Source organism: Pinus tabuliformis, chromosome 3_2 (assembly GCF_031772625.1).
Source record: "Pinus tabuliformis cultivar Carrire ecotype Pingquan chromosome 3_2, CPIR1, whole genome shotgun sequence".
Taxonomy (NCBI): Eukaryota; Viridiplantae; Streptophyta; class Pinopsida; order Pinales; family Pinaceae; genus Pinus; species Pinus tabuliformis.
The window spans coordinates 1,147,920,708-1,147,943,370 of NC_142302.1; the positions used below are offsets into that span (position 1 = coordinate 1,147,920,708).

A 22,663-nucleotide genomic window follows, 5' to 3' on the forward strand; every position below is an offset into this window, starting at 1 on the left:
CCCCATTTCGAACTGGGGTCCTATGTGGCGATACCTTTGAATATAGAAGATAATCAGGCTCCACACCCAACAACATGGAAACCCAAAAATTATTGTAAGTGACAGAGATCCCATTTTCACTAGAAATTTTTGGACAAAATTAATTTCTTGTCTTGGTACTCAGTTAGCTCATAGCTCATCTTATCATCCTCAATCTGATGGGAAAACTGAGATAGTAAACAAATGTTTGGAAGGATATCTTCGTTTCTTTGTATTTGATAAACAAACACAATGGGTCAAATGGTTACCTCTGGCTGAATGGTGGTATAACACTTCCTTCGATACTGCAGCAAAAATGACCCCATTTATGGCACTTTATGGATATCATCCACCATCCATCACATCATATTTAAGAGAAAATTATAAGGTTAAAGTAGTGGAAGATCACATCGAGCATCAACAATAGGTTCTCCAACTCTTAAAGGATAACCTCACTTTGGTAGAGAATATAATGAAACAACAGGAAGATCAACATCACAGTGAAAGAATTTTTGATGTAGGTGACTGGGTATTCCTACAGCTACAACCATATAAACAAATGTCCCTCAAGCAAGCTAAGAAGGATAATAAATTATCACCAAACTGTTATGGTCCATACAAGGTGTTGCAAAACATTGGTACTGTGTGTTGTTGGGAAAAGTATCTACTCAGAACGCCCCTATCCCACTCTAAGGTGTGACAATGCCTTAGCAACAAACAAGGAAAACTATTTTCGTATTCTTCTTTATGAAATGTAAACGAAGAGGAAGGATGAACTAACCTGTGTCTTGCGCTAGTTTGTTGATCCAATCGCTCTCCTCTTTGTTTGCTTCCCGCTGCCTGCTCCCTTACTTGCCTAGCTTCACCAAGTTCCTGCAAGATCACAGAAGAGGAAAACTACACAAAGACATAGATTTACATTCATAAATAGCTTAGGATCAGATTTAAGCTAAACATGCAAATATAACAAAACATCATTGATACACAAGCATGTAGGAGAAACTCAAATAGTTTTATTGATATAATAAGAAGATCCAAGAGGAGATACAACCAAGTGAGTCCCGATCCAGCATCTACCTTCCAGCAAAGGAATCCCTTCTTCACCTCCAACAAAGCATAAATCACCCAATGCACTAATCTCAATCTCAAAACCAATAGCAATCCTCTGCAAAGTACAAAATTCCAGCCTCTGGATCTCTGGGATGAGGGATCCATATATAGATGTAAGCAGAGAGGATGAGTCAGCTTATGTTTTGACTTGTGGCTTCTCTCTGTCAGTTCTTGCTTCCACTTGGAGGCTGAGAGCCTCTTACTCATCACTGGTCGAATTCAGTGAGGCAAGTGTCATTGGAGAAGATTCTGGAAGCTTTCATTGTCTCTCCACCTCGTTGAATGACTCTACCATTTGTCATTTCCCGCTCAACGCACCCTGGTAGTGCATTCAAGTGCGTTGTAACGCACCTAGCCAGTGTATTTGGGTGCTTTGCAACGCAGGTAGCTAGTGGAGCATCTGAATTGATCCTGATTTGACTAGTTTTGAGTAGTTTCTGGTGGAGAACTTTTGGGAGAAGCTGTAATTTGTTGACCTTGTTTCTTTAGGAGCTGGAACAACATCTTTAGGGACTTAGGATCCCTTGGTTTATGGACATTTCATGCTTATAGCTGTAAGGCACAAAAATGTCTATAACAGTTGCCCCCTAAAGTATGAGGTCGTTTATCGGGTGAAATGCTTTATTAGGAGGATCCGAAGTTATTCTAATGCTGGAGAGGAGACCTGTAATGAGATACAATACAATACATTATTTTCATACTGTTTTCATGATCTAGCTGAGGCGGGCATTCCCATGCTCAGCTTTATAAATTCATTTTCATGTACATAGGACAGACAATCGCCTGATGGTAGACTGATGATTCTGGTGAAGTCATCATCCTTTTGGTAGGATGATTATCTGTGCTACAATGTTGTACATTTCAATGTCTTTATTTTTCCTGAATATATATCGCAGCCCGGATGGATGAAACTAGATCCGGGGTCTTCAATCTTGTCCAATCTTCACTCTAAGTACAAGTCAATCCATGTGAGAAATGTTTTGAAGTCGAACATGGAAAGACATCGCTTGATTACCAGCCAATGACGTAAACTGTTAACAAGCGCGAGAGGAATCACTGATAATGATAATGACCCTCAAGGTACTGCAGTACAATTCACGTGGTGTGAATAAAGGACTTGGCGTCGAACACCACGCAAAATCTTTCGGTCAAAGGTCATTGATGTATACCTGTCGCTGGAAGTGAGAAACTTGCCATTGAGGCATGCAAGCTTCAAAGTACTGAAGGGGTGTTCCTAGATCAACTTCTTGGATAATGAGCTGATGTCGACAAGAAGCGATCCGTCAAAGGAGGGCCTTAATGAATCCCACATCAATGACATGGAACGGAGCAAATGATTTTGATGGAGGTGAAAACGATCTGATGATATATGGTTCAGGGTGGCGGTCATGAAAGAATGAAGTATAATGTATGGTAGTGGATGGGACACGGGTGACTTCTCTGGATGACTTCTCTTGAACATGTCGACGACACTTATATGATGGATTGGTAGCATTTACCCCAAAGGTGGATGGTATGGAGAGACCATGGTGATGTGACCGGTGAATGAAACAACCCAACCCGACTCAGGCACGGAGTGGAAGTGTCATGTTCAAGAGTGACTTGCTACCAATAAAGATTCTTTGAGTTTCTTCCCAATTTTTCCCCAGTCATTACTGACCAGTACCTCTTTATTTTTGTCAAGCTTAAGGAGGATAACATATGCTTGTTCTATAATTTTCCCTTCGGGCAAACCCATCGTTATGTTTTAATGAGCCTAGCAATAGTGAAACTCGTTCTTGTCTAAAGACAAGTTTGTCGCTATTAATGTTTTTAACGAGTTTAACGACAAAGATAACTCGGTCCTTTTCATTTTTAGAGAGTCTGAAAAGGAACGTAAAGGTAACTCCGGAAGTCCTTTTTCGTCATCTAATCCCTTAAGTCCGAAAAAGTATAAAACAATACAGAAGGGATGAATTTTCGATAGTTTTAACGAGCCGAACAAAACAAGCGCTCGATCTTTTTGTGCAATAATCCCTCAGGTCCAAAAAGATTAAAATCTAGAGGAGGGATAGCACTTCCGGTCATTTTAACGAGCTGGAAGGCCAAAACTCGGCAATCTTTTCATATTTTACGAGTCAGATGAAAAGAGCTTAAAGAAGACTCATCTTTTGAGGAACGAGTGATACAAGGGGTAGCAGCTGATTCCAGGTAAGGTTTGGAATTCTCCAATCACGGCAGTGTCACAAGGATGGCTAGTGAAATCACTCTTCGCAACTGTTCCTCAAAATGGGTAAACAATCAAATGGAGGTGAATGATCGGCCAATGGAAAAGTGGAGGTGACGGTGCAAACACGACCAAGGCTTTAATGGCTGATAATGTTACATTCACGGTGGTTATTTACCGGAGGATATTTCATTTTTTAGCGAGCTTAAACACGGGTTGAAACATTTACTCGATCTTATGTTTATTTTTTAACGAGCTTGAACTATGCGCTAAAACTGCTCGATTAATCCAGTCATATGATAAGAATGTCTCATCGAAACGGCAACTTTTAGATTTTTGCCCCACATCCTTTCTTTATGCAAGTTAGGTGACGACTAATCCTACGAGTTTAAAGGGTTAGCCTACGGGTTTAAAGGGAGGACCTAAAAATTTAAAAAAATAAATAGTCGCCCTTTGCTTGCACTCCAAAAGGTTTGCATGCCCCCAGGTATAAAATATGACTTCAAGGTTACCTCTCAATTTGCAGACAAAACATTTGTTTTATCGGGAAAGGCCTACCTCTTACAGGTTACCCAAAGATTGTTCTATTCGCGCAGCAAACAAAACACTTCCTCGGCGATGCCTACCGAAGCAGACAAAGGTGAGTGACAACGAGCGCCACACACATAACTTTGACAAGAGAATCTTATTCTAGAACAACCCCTCTTCCAATCACGGACGGGGTACGGACTAGTCATATTCTCCCGCGGAAACCTACCCTATACCCGAAGTTTTCCTGCCGAAGCAGACCAGGACGCATGCCCCCTGGGTTTCAGTCATATCCTTCCGGATTACTCGCGCTCATCGAGAGGACGGACTGGGACTTGAGACATTTCTTGCGTGAAGAGACCATTTAGGGATGGTATATGACTATTTGCGATGCGTGATCTGGGAAATGAAAGCTGGTCCACGAGCTTGACCACTCTTCCTTCGTGCGGAAAACACATTACTCTAAAGAGTGAGGAGACGATGGCTCCCATGCAATAAATATAGTCTCATCCAAGGAGTAGGTTATAATCCAAGGGTCCTTGAACGACCATTACGTTCATTTGAACGGTCTTCCCTTTCAATGTTATGGGCACATTGGGGAGGATCCCTAAAGGTCGACTGGTTCCTTTATTAAAGCCTGTCAAATTTCTCATTTCAGGCAATAGTGATGGCGAACCAAGCGCTTTCCAAGCAATAGAGGAAGGGATACTCACAGACGCCCCCTCATCAATGATGGTACCAGCCATGACCATTCTGTATATTTGGACGATAATTCGGAATGGTATGCTTGCTGGCAAACGGGGTCTGCCTAGTTGATTCTAGTCGAAGGATACAACTAGGTTGCTTGGAGGTGGGACCAAGTAGATGGTCGGGTATGGCTCTAACGAACTCCCTTCCTGCGATAAAGGAATGGGTGGATTGCCCCCATGTTCGTCGGAGTCTGTGTTGATGAAGAGAATTTGGACGGTGTCATCCTTATCCTCTTCAGTGACTGTATCATTCGAAGATAAAACCTCTGAAGGCAAGACCGGGTCAACTGCCGCCTCGACCTTTTGACTTTTGTCTGGTATGGATTCAGTTGGTTTATCTTCAATGATAGACGCTCCAGCCGACCACTTGAGTGGGCCAGCTGGATTCTCAACTGGTGACGGACTTGGCAAGAGTTTTTTGTATCCAGGAGGAAGTCGTAACAGTGAGACCGAACGATCATCCAAAACTCTTTTAGCCTCGTCTAAGAAGGGACAACGGTGGAGGGCATGGTCACCTTTGCACAGCCTGCAGGGAAATCTAGCTTTCCCTTTTTGTCCTGGGGCTTCACTTTCACTAGTTGACGGTGTGCTTTCAACATGGTCTCCAGAGGTTGATGACACCAGATTGTGCAAACGAGGAGACCAGTCCCTTAGTATCCGGGGGATGCAAGGACAATCTCTGTGAAAGTGGTCTCCTCTACAAATGACACATGGCAATTTAGGCCTAGTCGGTGCTGTGTGTGGATTCTCACTAGACGACACTTGTTTTCCCTCATTCGCCTTTGGCTCCTTCTTCTTTTTCTCTTTCTTCTTCTTTTCCTTCTTCTCCTTAGGAACTTGGTTTTTAGCTTTACCAGCCTCGTCAAGCGAAGAGGAAGGAAGAGAGGAAGAATTAGAGGAAGTAGAAGGTTGGTGGGAAACTCTGGACTCGTCTAACTGCTGATTCGACTGTTCAGGAATAGTGGTGTTCTGAACGACATTGGTTGAGAAGAGCCAAACTGGCAAGCCAATTGTCAGTCCTGGAAGCGACAATGTGGCCATATGGGGCGCACCAACATCTCCCCAAGAGGAGAAGGGACTAGGATTTCCACCAAGGGGAATTCCTTGGTTAGTAGGCTCCATTTTCTCAACCTAAAGATCAATGCAGGAAAAAGGGTATGAATATTCCGTTTAAAATAAATTTTAACACACTTTGACACAACTTTGTTTTTTCAGTTTTAAAGAGTCGAGAAAAAACAAAAGATGACTCTAGTCTCCTTCGATTTTTAATGAGCCTGAAGTGACAAGTGCTCAGATGGACCTTTTCCGTTAAGGAGTCTGAAAAGGAACGAAAGGGACTGCTCTGGAGATCTAGGTAGAGGGTGTGCCAAACCAATCGCAAAACCACAGAATACTTTTTAGGGTACGGGCGGTCAATCTTCCCGAATGCTGTGTTCAGTGCATTGCGATTAGTAGGGCGGCCGACACGGCTTCCTATGGATAAAGGTTTTATGCCTATAGGGGTCTCCCAATATATACTCGACGGTATGTGGGAGCACAATCTGTACTGGCACTTATCGTCTCACAGTGGAGGAATCACCCAACCAACAGTGAGGACAACAGTTACCAGGCTTTACGACGCTGGAACACGTCTCTAGCCTAGACCTCTATGTTGTGCGTTAAGTTACAAAGCGTTGTTAAGTTCATTCAATTTATTTTAGGTTGATCTTTCTTAGAAGTTTGCCTTTTTGGATCACCACGAGATGTAGATGTAATTCCTAAATGCAATCTAAAGATGATAAGCAAGCTTTTATCTCTTTTTCAACAATGAAAATCCTAGCTACAAGGGGAAAAGAAAGACACAATCTTTTCTTAAAGAGCAAATAGCACACTGTAAATGCACTTTTCCTAAATCAAGCCATACAAACTGTCAAAATGCAAATGCACTTATGAATGTATTTGTTTTTCACTTTCTTAATATTGATGCCTAAAAAGAAAGTTGTTGTACAAACTTGAATTCAATTTCAAGTGAAAAACACAAACAAGCTTCTTTTCGAAACCAACAAAGTAGAGGCGATTACGACACTTTATGATTTTGAAGTAAACACTTGTTTCGACACTAGAAATTCACAAATTCAAACCAAAGACAAAAGTAAAAGCGCAATCAACTGTCAATAGCAAATAAACTTTCTCCTAAGATCAAAACGACACTTATGACAGATCTAGATCTAAGGGCGACAGTATGACCAGTTTACTTTTGCAATGGGAAACTATAAATGACGTAACAAATACACAAAAACAAATACAGTTTCTTTTATACAACTAAGGCGAAATTAAGGCAAAGAAAAGGGGTTTTCAGATAGGTACACACACTGATAACAGGCTGCAAAAATTAGAGATAAAACTGGAAAAAGTGAGCAAAGAACCTCAGCTAGGCAGGGCTAGGCTGATCAACGCACCTGCTACACAGAGAAACTGAATTGCAGTGCAGGTAGCCCTCTCGGGACCTGCGTTGAAATGCAGAGTCTCTTCACAGAGCCTGCGCTGAAGCAGAAACGAGAATTTTCTCTAGGTTCTGGGTCACGGTTTGCAGTTTAATCTATGGTTTTTGGCCGGATAAAAGCAATCAGCAAGGTACAATCAAAGGGATGATTTAACGGAGGACTAAGAGCTATCACAAAGGGCAATTAGAGCATTTGTTGATCAGCTGTTCAAATCATAAACCAATCCTAGTGAGTGGATTGAAGTAGCAGCTACTTTGCATTTGATAATGACAAATGCAGTTCGATTGCTACTTCTGTGTTTATGAAACAAACAACAAGAGAAACACAAACAAACTAACTAGACACACTCCCCAGTGGAGTCGCCATTTTGTTGTTGGGAAAAGTATCTACTCAAAACGCCCCTATCCCACTCTAAGGTGTGACAGTGCCTTAGCAACAAACAAGGAAAACTATTTTCGTATTCTTCTTTATGAAATGTAAACGAAGAGGAAGGATGAACTAACCTGTGTCTTGCGCTAGTTTGTTGATCCAATCGCTCTCCTCTTTGTTTGCTTCCCGCTGCCTGCTCCCTTACTTGCCCAGCTTCACCAAGTTCCTGCAAGACCACAGAAGAGGAAAACTACACAAAGACATAGATTTACATTCATAAATAGCTTAGGATCAGATTTAAGCTAAACATGCAAATATAACAAAACATCATTGATACACCAGCATGTAGGAGAAACTCAAATAGTTTTATTGATATAATAAGAAGATCCAAGAGGATATATAACCAAGTGAGTCTCGATCCAACATCTACCTCCCAGCAAAGGAATCCCTTCTTCACCTCCAACAAAGCATAAATCACCCAATGCACTAATCTCAATCTCAAAACCAACAACAATTCTCTGCAAAATACAAAATTCCAGCCTCTGGATCTCTGGGATGAGGGCTCCATATATAGATGTAAGCAGAGAGGATGAGTCAGCTTATGTTTTGACTTGTGGCTTCTCTCTGTCAGTTCTTGCTTCCACTTGGAGGCTGAGAGCCTCTTACTCATCACTGGTCGAATTCAGTGAGGCAAGTGTCATTGGAGAAGATTCTGGAAGCTTCCATTGTCTCTCCACCTCGTTGAATGACTCTGCCATTTGTCATTTCCCACTCAACGCACCCTGGTAGTGCATTCAAGTGCGTTGCAATGCACCTAGCCAGTGTATTTGGGTGCTTTGCAACGCAGGCAGCTAGTGGAGCATCTGAATTGATCCTGATTTGACTAGTTTTGAGCAGTTTCTGGTGGAGAACTTCTGGGAGAAGCTGTAATTTGTTGACCTTGTTTCTTTAGGAGTTGGAAAAACATCTTTAGGGACTTAGGATCCCTTGGTTTATGGACATTTCATGCTTATAGCTATAAGGAACAAAAATGTCTATAACACTGTGGAATACAAATTGGAGCCTCATGTAGCTTCCTGAGTGCACCCAATTTTCCATGTTTCATGCTTAAAGAAGGTTATAGGTGACAAAACCCCAGTTCAAACAATATTGGCAGAACTTGACGAGGAAGGAAAAATCATATTGGAACCTTAAGCAGTCATAGAAACAAGAACTCAACAACTACGAAATCAATCAATTTCAGAGTATCTCATCAAGTGGAAGAACTTACACGCTAAAGATTCCACATGGGAGGGTGAGAATTTTATATAGAAGCATCCAAAACTACTCAAGCATTGAGGACAACACTTTTTTGAAGGAGAGGGGCATGTTAGGTCCTTATAATACTAGTGATTCCCCCATGACTATTGTCATTATATCCCTTATTGTTATTGTTGTGCCCCTATTGTCCCCATATTGTTATTGTTGTGCCCCATAGAAGCCCACTATTGTTATTGTTATACCCTTATATTATTATTGTTTTGTTGGCCTTGATTATATTGTGACCCATTAAACTCCTATATATAGAAAGGAAGTTTTCTCATTTGTATCATCCAAGAATTGTTCATTTGTGTAATGTAAAGGAGGTTACCCCCTCGAAGAGGCTAATTTTGAAGGCGTTGATCTATCTTTACTTCTATTTTGTGAGTTGGTTGCATAACAAGTAGGGGTAGGCTTTGGCCTAAGTGACCTCGGCATCATAGGCAAAGGAGCCGAAGCTTCCATACTCACTACCTTTGGAGCAGCTCCTTCAAACGCGACATCTCCCCCAGTACTCACAGTCTCAGCAGGGCTTGGTCCTAACATGGTTTCAAGGATGAATTTTTGATTCAACTCTGGAAAATTGGCAAATGCAGGACTCGTGACCAAATCCTCAAAAAATAAGTGGTTCATAAGCAATAAACAGCACAGCTCAAAAACTTTAAGGGTACAAAGTGTTCTCTGTTGGACTGACATGCATAATTTATAGGGGTTTTTGAATTCAAATCTGACCATTCCCCCAAAAATTCGATCATTAATGTTGTTTTGGTAGCAGATCTTCAAAGATTTTAGCCTTAAATGCTGCCAACCCACTCCTCTTAACCATCTTCTGGCTGTCAAATCATGAACAATGACTCCAATGGTCACTTTCCTGCTGTGCTGCATGGCACCTCCCTCCATAGCACAATTGCCTGCACGCAACTTCTTATACTGCGACTTCTCCATTTTCCGCGCAGCCCACCTGTCGCGTAGTCCTCCAACCCTGCGAGTGTAGTTTATAGTCCCACGCTCCCTTACAACTACATGGAGCACTAAGACTATCCTATCATCATATAGTCATTGTGCATGATCCCCTATATATGGCTTCAATCGGCTTCCATTCAACCTCCTTAGAAAAGGTTCTCCATTCAGCTTCGCAAGCTGAACTGCGCCTCCGTTTGTAATTTCTTTGATAATATATGGGCCCAACCAATGCATATGAAATTTGCCGGGAAACTTAGTGAACTCAATATCATATAATAAAACCATATCAACATGGGCAACTTGATGTGTTGATCGTTCCATGCTTTTTCACGTTCCTTCTGTACTTGCTAATGGAATCAAGCCAAGAATATGTCTTCTTAAAGCTCCATCAGTTGTGTGAGCCGTTCCTCCAAGGCTTCATGATCTACCATACCTATAAAAGTTGCTATGCGTATACTAGGCACGACATATTCTGTAGGCATCATAGCTTCTACACCATAGACCAATCGAAAAGGTGTCTGCTCGGTCAACCTTTTACAAGTAGTCCTGTAAGCCCATAGTATTGCAAATACGCACACATCCCATCCATTCCACTGCGCATTACAAATCTTCATCAGCGCCTTCTCCAAAATCTTACTAAAGGACTCTATTATTCCATTAGCCTGAGGATGATACGGTGTTCTCTTCTGATGATAGACCTGGAACTCCTCAGTCAACACATTGATTTCCTCGTTTAGGAAGTGTGTACCCCGATCACTCATCAACACCTTTGGGCAACCAAACCTAGTTAAAACATGTTCAAACATAAACTCCATTTTTGTAGCTCTTATGCAATCCTTAACCAGCTATGCCTCGACCCATCTAGTTAGATGCTCCATCGCGGTGATGATATAGAGTGCACCTGTCTTCTTCTTTAGGGGCTGAATTGGCCCAATGAAATCAATTGCCCATTTTTCAAATGGCTACAATGATACTTGAGGATTCAGTGGCAACTCGTCCCTCCGTGATGGTATGCCCATTTGTTGACATGCATCACATGCCCTATAATACGCTTTAGAATCTTTATGCAGCATAGGCCACCATAAACCTGTGCACAAAATCTTCTATGTTGTCTCCTTTCTTGCATAATGTCCTCTCACATCCCCTCCATGAGCTTCAATGAGGATGCTATTCCACTCAAAATTTGGCACATATCATCGTAATATCTCTTCTACACCCATTTTATACAAATGTCCTGTAATCACTGAGAAATACACCGTGCGCACTACTAGTTCTTTCTTTTTCTGACTTGTATGCCCTTCAAGTGCCATCCCTGTAGTCAAAAAGTGAATAATGTCTACAAAGTAGTTATCTGCTATGTGCACCGCAAAGAGATGCACATCAGGCAACCCTTCCTCCAAATTAGTAGGATCCTCTCCTGTATCGATCCACGATAGATTGTCAGTTCCTGTATTCAACCTTCCTGACTTCACAATCACCTCAAAGTCATACTCCTAGAATAGCAGCAACCATCGGTAGATCTTCCCCCCAACACAGGGTTATTAACCAGGTATTTCAAGGCAGAATGATCTGTGTACATTTTGAAATGTCTGCCCAACAGATAGTTCCTGAACTTTTCAAGCGTGTACACCATAGTCGATCCTCCACGTTCTATCGTTGAGTAATTCTTCTTGGCCTTCGATAATTTCCTACTCGCAAAGGCTATAGGGTGATCCATCTCTCCTTCATTGGCCTATGTTAGCACTGCTCCCAATGCAATGAAAGAGGCATCAACATGTATGTTATCACAAAATCAGTACTAAGGGCTGCAGCCAAGCAAGATTTCATGTAACTCTTTCAACCAGACTTTAGACTAAGGATTAGCCTCCTTAGTCAGAGAGGGCTCTCTCACAGACTTTTGATAAAAATCAATCACAACAACAGATGGCTAACTCTTCACACATTTATGAAAATAAAGCTGGTTGGACACATATCAAATTGGTCTTCATTGGGCTATGGAGTCTCACACATTTAGTAAACAAAAGCACAGTCATTTCATGGAAGTCAAGGCTCTTTGCATCAGATGTTCAAACATACTTTACATAAACCACAGCTTGTCAAGCATACAGGAAGTCAGAGCATTAAACATGAATTCTGAGTGATTATGCTGTAACAAGGCTGTCAAAGAACATTAAGAGAATAAACCACCATCACATTTGAACAATATAATCCATTGAGAATCTTGAGAAGAAACAACAGTTGTTTTACTATTACTGTAATAAGTCTTTTACATTGGCCCAAATAAAACTCTGTTTTTGTATAAAATCTCCAACCCTATTTACATCAGAGTTTCTCCTATATATAGGAAAACCAAACTAAAACTACCTTGAGTCTCCTCCTCCAGCATGAGGGGAGCTCGAAGGTTCCTATTAACTATCCTTATCTATTTTAAACAAACTTATTAAATACAAAAGGTATTGCGCTATAAATACATAGAGTCCTAATCACATTGACATTCTAACTCTATCTCCTCGTATGCATGATGCTTTTGTGAATGCTACCACATGTCCTCTTTCTGTTTCGGTTGAGGTATCTTGAAGGAGAACACACTGAATGAGCTGGCCTTGGATTCCAGTCACGTAGATGGCTTCATTAATTAACCAAGGAAGGTGCTCTGTTTTCACGGCCTCTGTCTCCCATCACTCTTCATCACTTTAAAAACATGTCCTCTGCTCTTTAATCCTTCAATACCAACGCATAACACCATATGCCTCATGATCTGGCTGCCTTGTGGACTGAACAGGTGTATCAACCAAACATTCTGGTAACCCTACCAGAACCCTAGTAATTCGGTCATAAAGTGCCTTTAGGAAAACTTTAGCAAAAAACCAAAATATTTCACTTTTTCTTCAAAACTTACACCTGTCACTGTTTGAAATGCTATGACAGCCTTGTATGATCTCCCTCCTGTCCTCGAGGCATTCCTTTCAAAATTCGCTGACCTCATCATCAAATTCATTGTTTTCTTATAAAACAGCATCTACAGCAGTTTCGTAGCGCGCTACGAAACTGCTGTTTCTGCTGAAACAGAATACATTTGCACTAAAGTGTCTTTTGAAATACATAATAGACTTGCAACCTGTGGATGGTGTAAAGACCTTGGAGGATCCCTGAGAAAAATTGTTGTCATGAAGCAACCAGCAATTCTGCATTCTCCCCGAGACCATACTCAATCCAAAGCAGCAAAAAACCTCTGTTTATCCTCTGTAGTCAAAGATACTATAACCATATTCCTTTGGCTTAAATGGACATTTTCATCCGAGCATTAGCTGAGAAATCTTCAAGATTTAGCCGATAAGTAAGACCACCAAGAGTACCAACTGCAGTTTGCATCACTTTGTTCGGTGGTTGCTCATGTGTGTTTGTAAAGATGTTCCTTGTTGCGCTGACTGCCTTTGTTCTAGGGGGCCACACCAACAAGATAGTTTGGCTCAATTGCATCTGAGTTCTAGATACGATCATAAGGGTGATCTGGATATCGTAGGGGATCCTTACTTCTGGAACCAAGATTTATTCTTGCAGTAACCTTCAAGAAGAAATCTTCCTCAAAATCTATTGCACACATTTAATCATTGAGAACGCGCAACTCCAATTGAAACATCTAAAACACACACATTAATACACTAGATGCTGCTCTCAAGATAATTTCTTCAACATATATATCTGTTGCAGTTGCAATTGTTATAGTGATTCAACGCGTGGTGTCAAGATAGAGGTCGAACTTTGGGTATAACTGCCATTTCACTCCAATACAAAAAACACTTAATCTCCAGCTTCTATAAATCTGCATATTCTTCAGCATGCTTGTTAATGCATGGGTGAAAAAACCAGACTCACTGGCCTGTAATTTCTGATATGGCATTTTGAATTTTTGTCCATAGCTATTCCCTATCCGGTTTGAAGAGCAAATTTTGGTATATGAACCACCCAGAAAACAGAATTCCAACAAATTCAAATGCACTTGGAATAAGAGGAAGCTTGTCAATTGCCGCGATAAGTCCAGTTGAGGCCCAAAGCACTATCACAGCTGCAAAGCCCAGTCCACCAACAGCGAGTTTGTCATCAGTCTTTTCCCAAGCCTCTTGAACAGGTTTGAGGGCATCCGTCAATGGCTTCACTGGATCAATAGAGGTCTCCCCAGTAATCATTGCAATTACTCTGCCAGCGAACTCTCTTGCAGCTTTCATTGCATTTACAAAACCGCTCTGTTTGTTTAGGGGTGTATGATATGTACAGAATTCTGATGCTTGAATTACTCCATTCTCATATCCTTTAAGATCAACACTATTGGTGTAAGCACCATAACCCCCTTTTGCACAATCTGCAGATGGCAATGCCATCAAAAACCATGGTGATTTCTCTCTGAATTGTGTTGTAGATGGGCGGTCTCTGATCAGATCTGAATGTCCACTTTAGGATACAAAATCATATTGCAGACGTTCCTGTCCTTCACAAAATGATGACAGAAGTCCAGCATTAGACACGCCTCCAGATCGCTGCCCCTTTTTGTTTTCCCACATCTTATCTTGCTCTTCCTTGGGCACTAACACGTGGTGGACCTCGCCTCAGCCTTTTTAAAGGAGGCTGTACAACTGGAAAATTCGTCTCAACTTCAGTGTCGGTGGAAGTTTCACTCTCACCCTTGTTATTAGTAATGACAGAATCGTGAATAGATGTTACATTCCCTTCCTCCTTCACAGGTCGTAGCTGTCATAAATCCGCCATTCGACTGTTTTGCACCAACTGCAATTACTACAGGAACCTTTAAAAACCGCTTCCAGTAAATCGCCATAACAGAGGATCTGTCTCATCTGGAGCGTATAACTCTGGAGCTCGCGGATAATAAAAACCATCAAAGAAAAAGCCTTCCTGACGGATCAACCTGCAGATTCACCCACCACTTCCGCCAAGCTATTTCCGAACCCTTCTTGTTTGGGACTAACACCCTGGGATAGAATGTCCATCTAGAAACATCTGAGCGAAACGGCCAATTGCATCTTCTTCCATTGCTGCAAATAATCAAATTGAGACCTGGTGTTCCCAAATATTGGCTTGGAAAGATCCACTTCTACTTTTCGAAGATACTTCACGAATGAACTGCAAGCCATATCATAATTTCTGGAGATATCACCAAGGAATGCGATATACATATAAAGCATTTTCAGTGGTTGCACAGTCTCTAGTACTCGGTATTGTTCTTCGTATGTATGGAGGATCTTTTTTGACAAGACTAAATGGCTTAGAAAGGTTATAAAGGCAATCTAAGTATCCATCTATCTTATTCTCCTGTAAATATAGGAAATTAGTCTCAATAAATGTCCTTACCTTCTTCTCGAGGATCTTGGTTTTACCTTTGAGTAACACAGCCAGGGCCTTGGGTGTCCACTTAATGATTTGTTTCTGGTTCTGAGACATCAACTGAAACCGGCGTTGCACATTTCACCACTCCCAACCACACCAAGATGCGTTACATTACCACTGGAAAGGACGGCTGGTAGACTAAGCTAATCAAAACCATTGTTTGTCGCAGCTTCTACTTCATGAGAGGAATTCACACTTATACAAGCATTTTAATCCTGAGAAACGCTCTTATCATTATAAAGAGCCTGAAGAACCTCAGACCACGGTGGAGCTGAAATCATCACCTTGAGATCTTCAATCTTATCTGAAAGATCTGACATTAGACCTTTAAGCACATCAACCTCATCCACAGCAGTTGTAGCCAGTGTACAATAGGCATGCTAGGATTTGGGCCTCCACTGAAAACTCGAGCAAATCCCCAATTTCGTAGCACGCTACGAAATCACCTAATAGGTAGCGCTGCGAAACTGCTAAAAAGGATTCATGCGCTGCGAAAACGCCTTGTCCTTTAAGCTAGGCTAAAAAATTTTGGCAACAGAATTTTCAGTGATAACAGTGGCTCCACTTGGGATAGTGCGCCCTTGTGGTACACTAAGAACATGCAGCTCCAGTGCCTTATCCATTTGTGACGAACAGAAATTTGCTTGACAAGCATAACTGAAGGAGAAAGAAAACTACATCTACTGGGAAAAAGAAATGCTCAGTTAACCTTGAGCTTATTTGCATTTACCTCTACCTACCTACCCTAACCATTTCAACTTCTTCAGCTCAATCAATGTGAAATTTCCAATGCAGCCAATCCTCTGTTTTATCTAACATTTGAGTCCTTTGGCTGTGCTTGAAACAAAAATAAGCCAGATACTGAAGTAACCGAGGCAGCATGAGGTGTAACTGTTCTTCAACATGAAAATATAACTGGAAGCCGCCTGAACAACAAATCTTTTCCATGTATTCAGCTATAGGGTCAAAAAACACATGGTTAGTTTGCTGATTCTCAAAACTTTCTGTATCTTTAGAGAACTTATCTTCAGCCACACCAAATTCATTTGATATGCCATCCAACTGCCTTTCTGAATGATGCTCACAAACAATGTAATTTTCCTCACTACTATGATCATTATTTGAAGTAAGCTGCTGCAAGGAATTACAAAATTGAGCAAGCTTTTCCTCTGCCTGAGGGTCATAGAAAATTTCCTCCAATATTTCTTCTTGCTGGGTGCAATCAATTTCATCTTCATCATGATCTGAAGCCGGACCAATCTGCTGCATCTCTACATCAATATCAAAGGATGAAACATGGGTTTCATAACTAAACCCCTGCTGCTCCTCATGCTGCGTTTCATGAGATGTTATACCCTCTCCTTGGTGCTGGAATGCATTGTTATGGAGAGCCTCTAAAATTTCTTCATCCATAAATTCATCATCACCATAACAATCCTCCAAGTACTGAATAAGATTTAAAGAATGCCCACAACAATCTTTGAGCAACAACAAAGAAGGATAACATTCTTTATACATTTCACAGAACACATCATGAAAACTAGCAAGCGAATAGATTGAACCATTTTCCAGACTTTTATACCAAGACCATGCTTTTCCTTCTAAAGTGGCCATAAACATCCTCATGAGACAATCCTCAGGAAAGTGAACCTTAAGACTGCGTACATGCATATGAAACCTAACCAAATGAAGAGCAGCATTGTCCTTCTTTTCATCTTTGAATATTGGAAGATCATCTAACTAATCAACCTTTGGCATAGGATTTGGAAAACCAGGGATATGAGACCGATCCATAGGAGCATACCTGGCATTCATTCTTGCAGTAGAATCCATCTTGAGACTTCATCAAGCTACTGATCTTCTAGCAGTGGAGTCACCTTCTAATTTGTTATTTGCTGTGTGGAGTCGCCAAGGTAGTTTTGCAGCCTCAAAAAGATGTCTGAGCTCCTACTACCTTCAGAAGTTCAACCATTGATTTCGGGAATGAATAGACTTCAGGCTCCCGGCAGACGCACCAACATGTTATCACAAAATCAGTACTAAGGGCTGCAGCCAAGCAAGATTTCATGTAACTCTTTCAACCAGACTTTAGACTAAGGATTAGCCTCCTTAGTCAGAGAGGGCTCTCTCACAGACTTTTGATAAAAATCAATCACAACAACAGATGGCTAACTCTTCACACATTTATGAAAATAAAGCTGGTTGGACACATATCAAATTGGTCTTCATTGGGCTATGGAGTCTCACACATTTAGTAAACAAAAGCACAGTCATTTCATGGAAGTCAAGGCTCTTTGCATCAGATGTTCAAACATACTTTACATAAACCACAGCTTGCCAAGCATACAGGAAGTCAGAGCATTAAACATGAATTCTGAGTGATTATGCTGTAACAAGGCTGTCAAAGAACATTAAGAGAATAAACCACCATCACATTTGAACAATATAATCCATTGAGAATCTTGAGAAGAAACAACAGCTGTTTTACTATTACTGTAATAAGTCTTTTACATTGGCCCAAATAAAACTCTGTTTTTGTATAAAATCTCCAACCCTATTTACATCAGAGTTTCTCCTATATATAGGAAAACCAAACTAAAACTACCTTGAGTCTCCTCCTCCAGCATGAGGGGAGCTCGAAGGTTCCTATTAACTATCCTTATCTATTTTAAACAAACTTATTAAATACAAAAGGTATTGCGCTGTAAATACATAGAGTCCTAATCACATTGACATTCTAACTCTATCTCCTCATATGCATGATGCTTTTGTGAATGCTGCCACATGTCCTCTTTCTGTTTCGGTTGAGGTATCTTGAAGGAGAACACACTGAATGAGCTGGCCTTGGATTCCAGTCACGTAGATGGCTTCATTAATTAACCAAGGAAGGTGCTCTGTTTTCACGGCCTCTGTCTCCCATCACTCTTCATCACTTTAAAAACATGTCCTTTGCTCTTTAATCCTTCAATACCAACGCATAACACCATATGCCTCATGATCTGGCTGCCTTGTGGACTGAACAGGTGTATCAACCAAACATTCCGGTAACCCTACCAGAACCCTAGTAATTCGGTCATAAAGTGCCTTTAGGAAAACTTTAGCAAAAAACCAAAATATTTCACTTTTTCTTCAAAACTTACACCTGTCACTGTTTGAAATGCTATGACAGCCTTGTATGATCTCCCTCCTGTCCTCGAGGCATTCCTTTCAAAATTCGCTGACCTCATCATCAAATTCATTGTTTTCTTATAAAACAGCATCTACAGCAGTTTCGTAGCGCGCTACGAAACTGCTGTTTCTGCTGAAACAGAGTACATTTGCACTAAAGTGTCTTTTGAAATACATAATAGACTTGCAACCTGTGGATGGTGTAAAGACCTTGGAGGATCCCTGAGAAAAATTGCTGTCATGAAGCAACCAGCAATTCTGCATTCTCCCCGAGACCATACTCAATCCAAAGCAGCAAAAAACCTCTGTTTATCCTCTGTAGTCAAAGATACTCTAACCATATTCCTTTGGCTTAAATGGACATTTTCATCCGAGCATTAGCTAAGAAATCTTCAAGATTTAGCCGATAAGTAAGACCACCAAGAGTACCAACTGCAGTTTGCATCACTTTGTTCGGTGGTTGCTCATGTGTGTTTGTAAAGATGTTCCTTGTTGCGCTGACTGCCTTTGTTCTAGGGGGCCACACCAACAAGATAGTTTGGCTCAATTGCATCTGAGTTCTAGATACGATCATAAGGGTGATCTGGATATCGTAGGGGATCCTTACTTCTGGAACCAAGATTTATTCTTGCAGTAACCTTCAAGAAGAAATCTTCCTCAAAATCTATTGCACACATTTAATCATTGAGAACGCGCAACTCCAGTTGAAACATCTAAAACACACACATTAATACACTAGATGCTGCTCTCAAGATAATTTCTTCAACATATATATCTGTTGCAGTTGCAATTGTTATAGTGATTCAACGCGTGGTGTCAAGATAGAGGTCGAACTTTGGGTATAACTGCCATTTCACTCCAATACAAAAAACACTTAATCTCCAGCTTCTATAAATCTGCATATTCTTCAGCATGCTTGTTAATGCATGGGTGAAAAAACCAGACTCACTGGCCTGTAATTTCTGATATGGCATTTTGAATTTTTGTCCATAGCTATTCCCTATCCGGTTTGAAGAGCAAATTTTGGTATATGAACCACCCAGAAAACAGAATTCCAACAAATTCAAATGCACTTGGAATAAGAGGAAGTTTGTCAATTGCCGCGATAAGTCCAGTTGAGGCCCAAAGCACTATCACAGCCGCAAAGCCCAGTCCACCAACAGCGAGTTTGTCATCAGTCTTTTCCCAAGCCTCTTGAACAGGTTTGAGGGCATCCGTCAATGGCTTCACTGGATCAATAGAGGTCTCCCCAGTAACCATTGCAATTACTCTGCCAGCGAACTCTCTTGCAGCTTTCATTGCATTTACAAAACCGCTTTGTTTGTTTAGGGGTGTATGATATGTACAGAATTCTGATGCTTGAATTACTCCATTCTCATATCCTTTAAGATCAACACTATTGGTGTAAGCACCATAACCCCCTTTTGCACAATCTGCAGATGGCAATGCCATCAAAAGCCATGGTGATTTCTCTCTGAATTGTATTGTAGATGGGCGGTCTCTGATCAGATCTGAATGTCCACTTTAGGATACAAAATCATATTGCAGACGTTCCTGTCCTTCACAAAATGATGACAGAAGTCCAGCATTAGACACGCCTCCAGATCGCTGCCCCTTTTTGTTTTCCCACATCTTATCTTGCTCTTCCTTGGGCACTAACACATGGTGGACCTCGCCTCAGCCTTTTTAAAGGAGGCTGTACAACTGGAAAATTCGTCTCAACTTCAGTGTCGGTGGAAGTTTCACTCTCACCCTTGTTATTAGTAATGACAGAATCGTGAATAGATGTTACATTCCCTTCCTCCTTCACAAGTCGTAGCTGTCATAAATCCGCCATTCGACTGTTTTGCACCAACTGCAATTACTACAGGAACCTTTAAAAACCGCTTCCAGTAAATCGCCATAACAGAGGATCTGTCTCATCTGGAGCGTATAACTCTGGAGCTCGCGGATAATAAAAACCATCAAAGAAAAAGCCTTCCTGACGGATCAACCTGCAGATTCACCCACCACTTCCGCCAAGCTATTTCCGAACCCTTCTTGTTTGGGACTAACACCCTGGGACAGAATGTCCATCTAGAAACATCTGAGCGAAACGGCCAATTGCATCTTCTTCCATTGCTGCAAATAATCAAATTGAGACCTGGTGTTCCCAAATATTGGCTTGGAAAGATCCACTTCTACTTTTCGAAGATACTTCACGAATGAACTGCAGGCCATATCATAATTTCTGGAGATATCACCAAGGAATGCGATATACATATAAAGCATTTTCAGTGGTTGCACAGTCTCTAGTACTTGGTATTGTTCTTCGTATGTATGGAGGATCTTTTTGACAAGACTAAATGGCTTAGAAAGGTTATAAAGGCAATCTAAGTATCCATCTATCTTATTCTCCTGTAAATATAGGAAATTAGTCTCAATAAATGTCCTTACCTTCTTCTCGAGGATCTTGGTTTTACCTTTGAGTAACACAGCCAGGGCCTTGGGTGTCCACTTAATGATTTGTTTCTGGTTCTGAGACATCAACTGAAACCGGCGTTGCACATTTCACACCTCCCAACCACACCAAGATGCGTTACATTACCACTGGAAAGGACGGCTGGTAGACTAAGCTGATCAAAACCATTGTTTGTCGCAGCTTCTACTTCATGAGAGGAATTCACACTTATACAAGCATTTTAATCCTGAGAAACGCTCTTATCATTATAAAGAGCCTGAAGAACCTCAGACCACGGTGGAGCTGACATCATCACCTTGAGATCTTCAATCTTATCTGAAAGATCTGACATTAGACCTTTAAGCACATCAACCTCATCCACAGCAGTTGTAGCCAGTGTACAATAGGCATGCTAGGATTTGGGCCTCCACTGAAAACTCGAGCAAATCCCCAATTTCGTAGCACGCTACGAAATCACCTAATAGGTAGCGCTGCGAAGCTGCTAAAAAGGATTCATGCACTGCGAAAACGCCTTGTCCTTTAAGCTAGGCTAAAAAAATTTGGCAACAGAATTTTCAGTGATAACAATGTACATGGAATTCCTTCTTCCAATCGGGAAAGACCAAAATTAGAATAGTGACCATCTTCTCCTTTAATACATCCAAATTGCGTTGACATTCTTCATCCCAATAGAATGTAGCGTCCTTCTTCAGCAGTTTCTCCATGGGCACGGTAATCTGAGCATAAACCTTGATGAACTTCCTGTAATATCCTGTATGTTCGAGCATTGCACACAACTATTTGACACTTCTTGGGGCCTCCAAATTCACTATCACCGTGATCTTGGTAGGGTCCACCATCATACCTTGCTTGCACACCACATGACCCAACAAGATCCCAAAGGGGACACAAAATAAACACTTCTTCAGATTCAGCGCGATCTGGTATCTGTGGCATGTATCTAGCATTAGGCACAGACTTGCTACATGGCGCTTCACTAAACCAAACACCGTCCAGTCATCAAAATACACCTCCAAGAACTTATGAATGAACTCCTTAAACGTTGCTATAACTATGCAAGAGAAAATTGTAGGCAAATTCTTGAGTCCAAACAACATTACATTATACTGGAAACAACCCCATTCTATCACGAAGGTTGTTTTTCTCCTATCTTTTGGTGTGATCTTGATTTGATGGTACCCCGAAAACCCATCAGTGAATGTGTAGTTCTCTTGCCCTCCAACGTTGTCCAATACCTCATCAGTAAACGGTGTCGAAAAAGGATCATGGACACAGGCATCATTAAGCTTCCTTAGATCTATGCAAATCCTTATTTCTCCCTTCTATTTCTTCTCCTGAACCACCATCAAGCTCACCCAATCAAATTCTTCCACAGGTTCGATGATGCTTGCTTCTAGCATCTTATCCAACTCCAAGCGGACCTTTTCCTTGTATTTGGGATTAAGGCGATACGACCTCTGCTTAATAGGCTTCGCATCCAGTTTCAAAGTGATTTTCATCACACCCAAGTCACCTATGATGCCCTTCAGGTCCAAAAACTTGGTAGGAAAAATATCCTGGTACTCGCAGAGTAACTCAGCAAATTTATCCACTATGGCATCATCCCAGTAATCCCCAATCTTTGCAAATTTTGGCTTTGCTTCAGTACCAATGTTCACTTGCTTGGTTTTCAACGGCGCGATGATGTCCAGGTTTTCTATTTTTGGACCTTCGACCTCGTGATGGCCTTCTGCCTCTGGAATATTAATATTTCTTGGATCTTCATCCTCCCCCTCAACGGTAACATTATATCATTCCAACGCCTAGCGCAACTTGGTGCTCCAATCTGGTTGAACCCATTCCAAAGGCTTATGTGGTATTCTGAAGATCGTTGCCTTAATCTCCTGCAGAGCTTCATCAATGCACTCGA

The 22,663-nt window shown here is 41.3% G+C and overlaps 2 pseudogenes; both read right to left on the reverse strand.

Annotated features, from left to right (window-relative positions):
* Positions 1-13,645: 13,645 nt before the first annotated feature.
* On the reverse strand, positions 13,646-14,104 carry LOC149184777 (protein CURVATURE THYLAKOID 1B, chloroplastic pseudogene; annotated as a pseudogene).
* A 5,182-nt stretch (positions 14,105-19,286) lies between these two features.
* Positions 19,287-19,745, reverse strand: LOC149184778 (protein CURVATURE THYLAKOID 1B, chloroplastic pseudogene; annotated as a pseudogene).
* Positions 19,746-22,663: the final 2,918 nt, after the last annotated feature.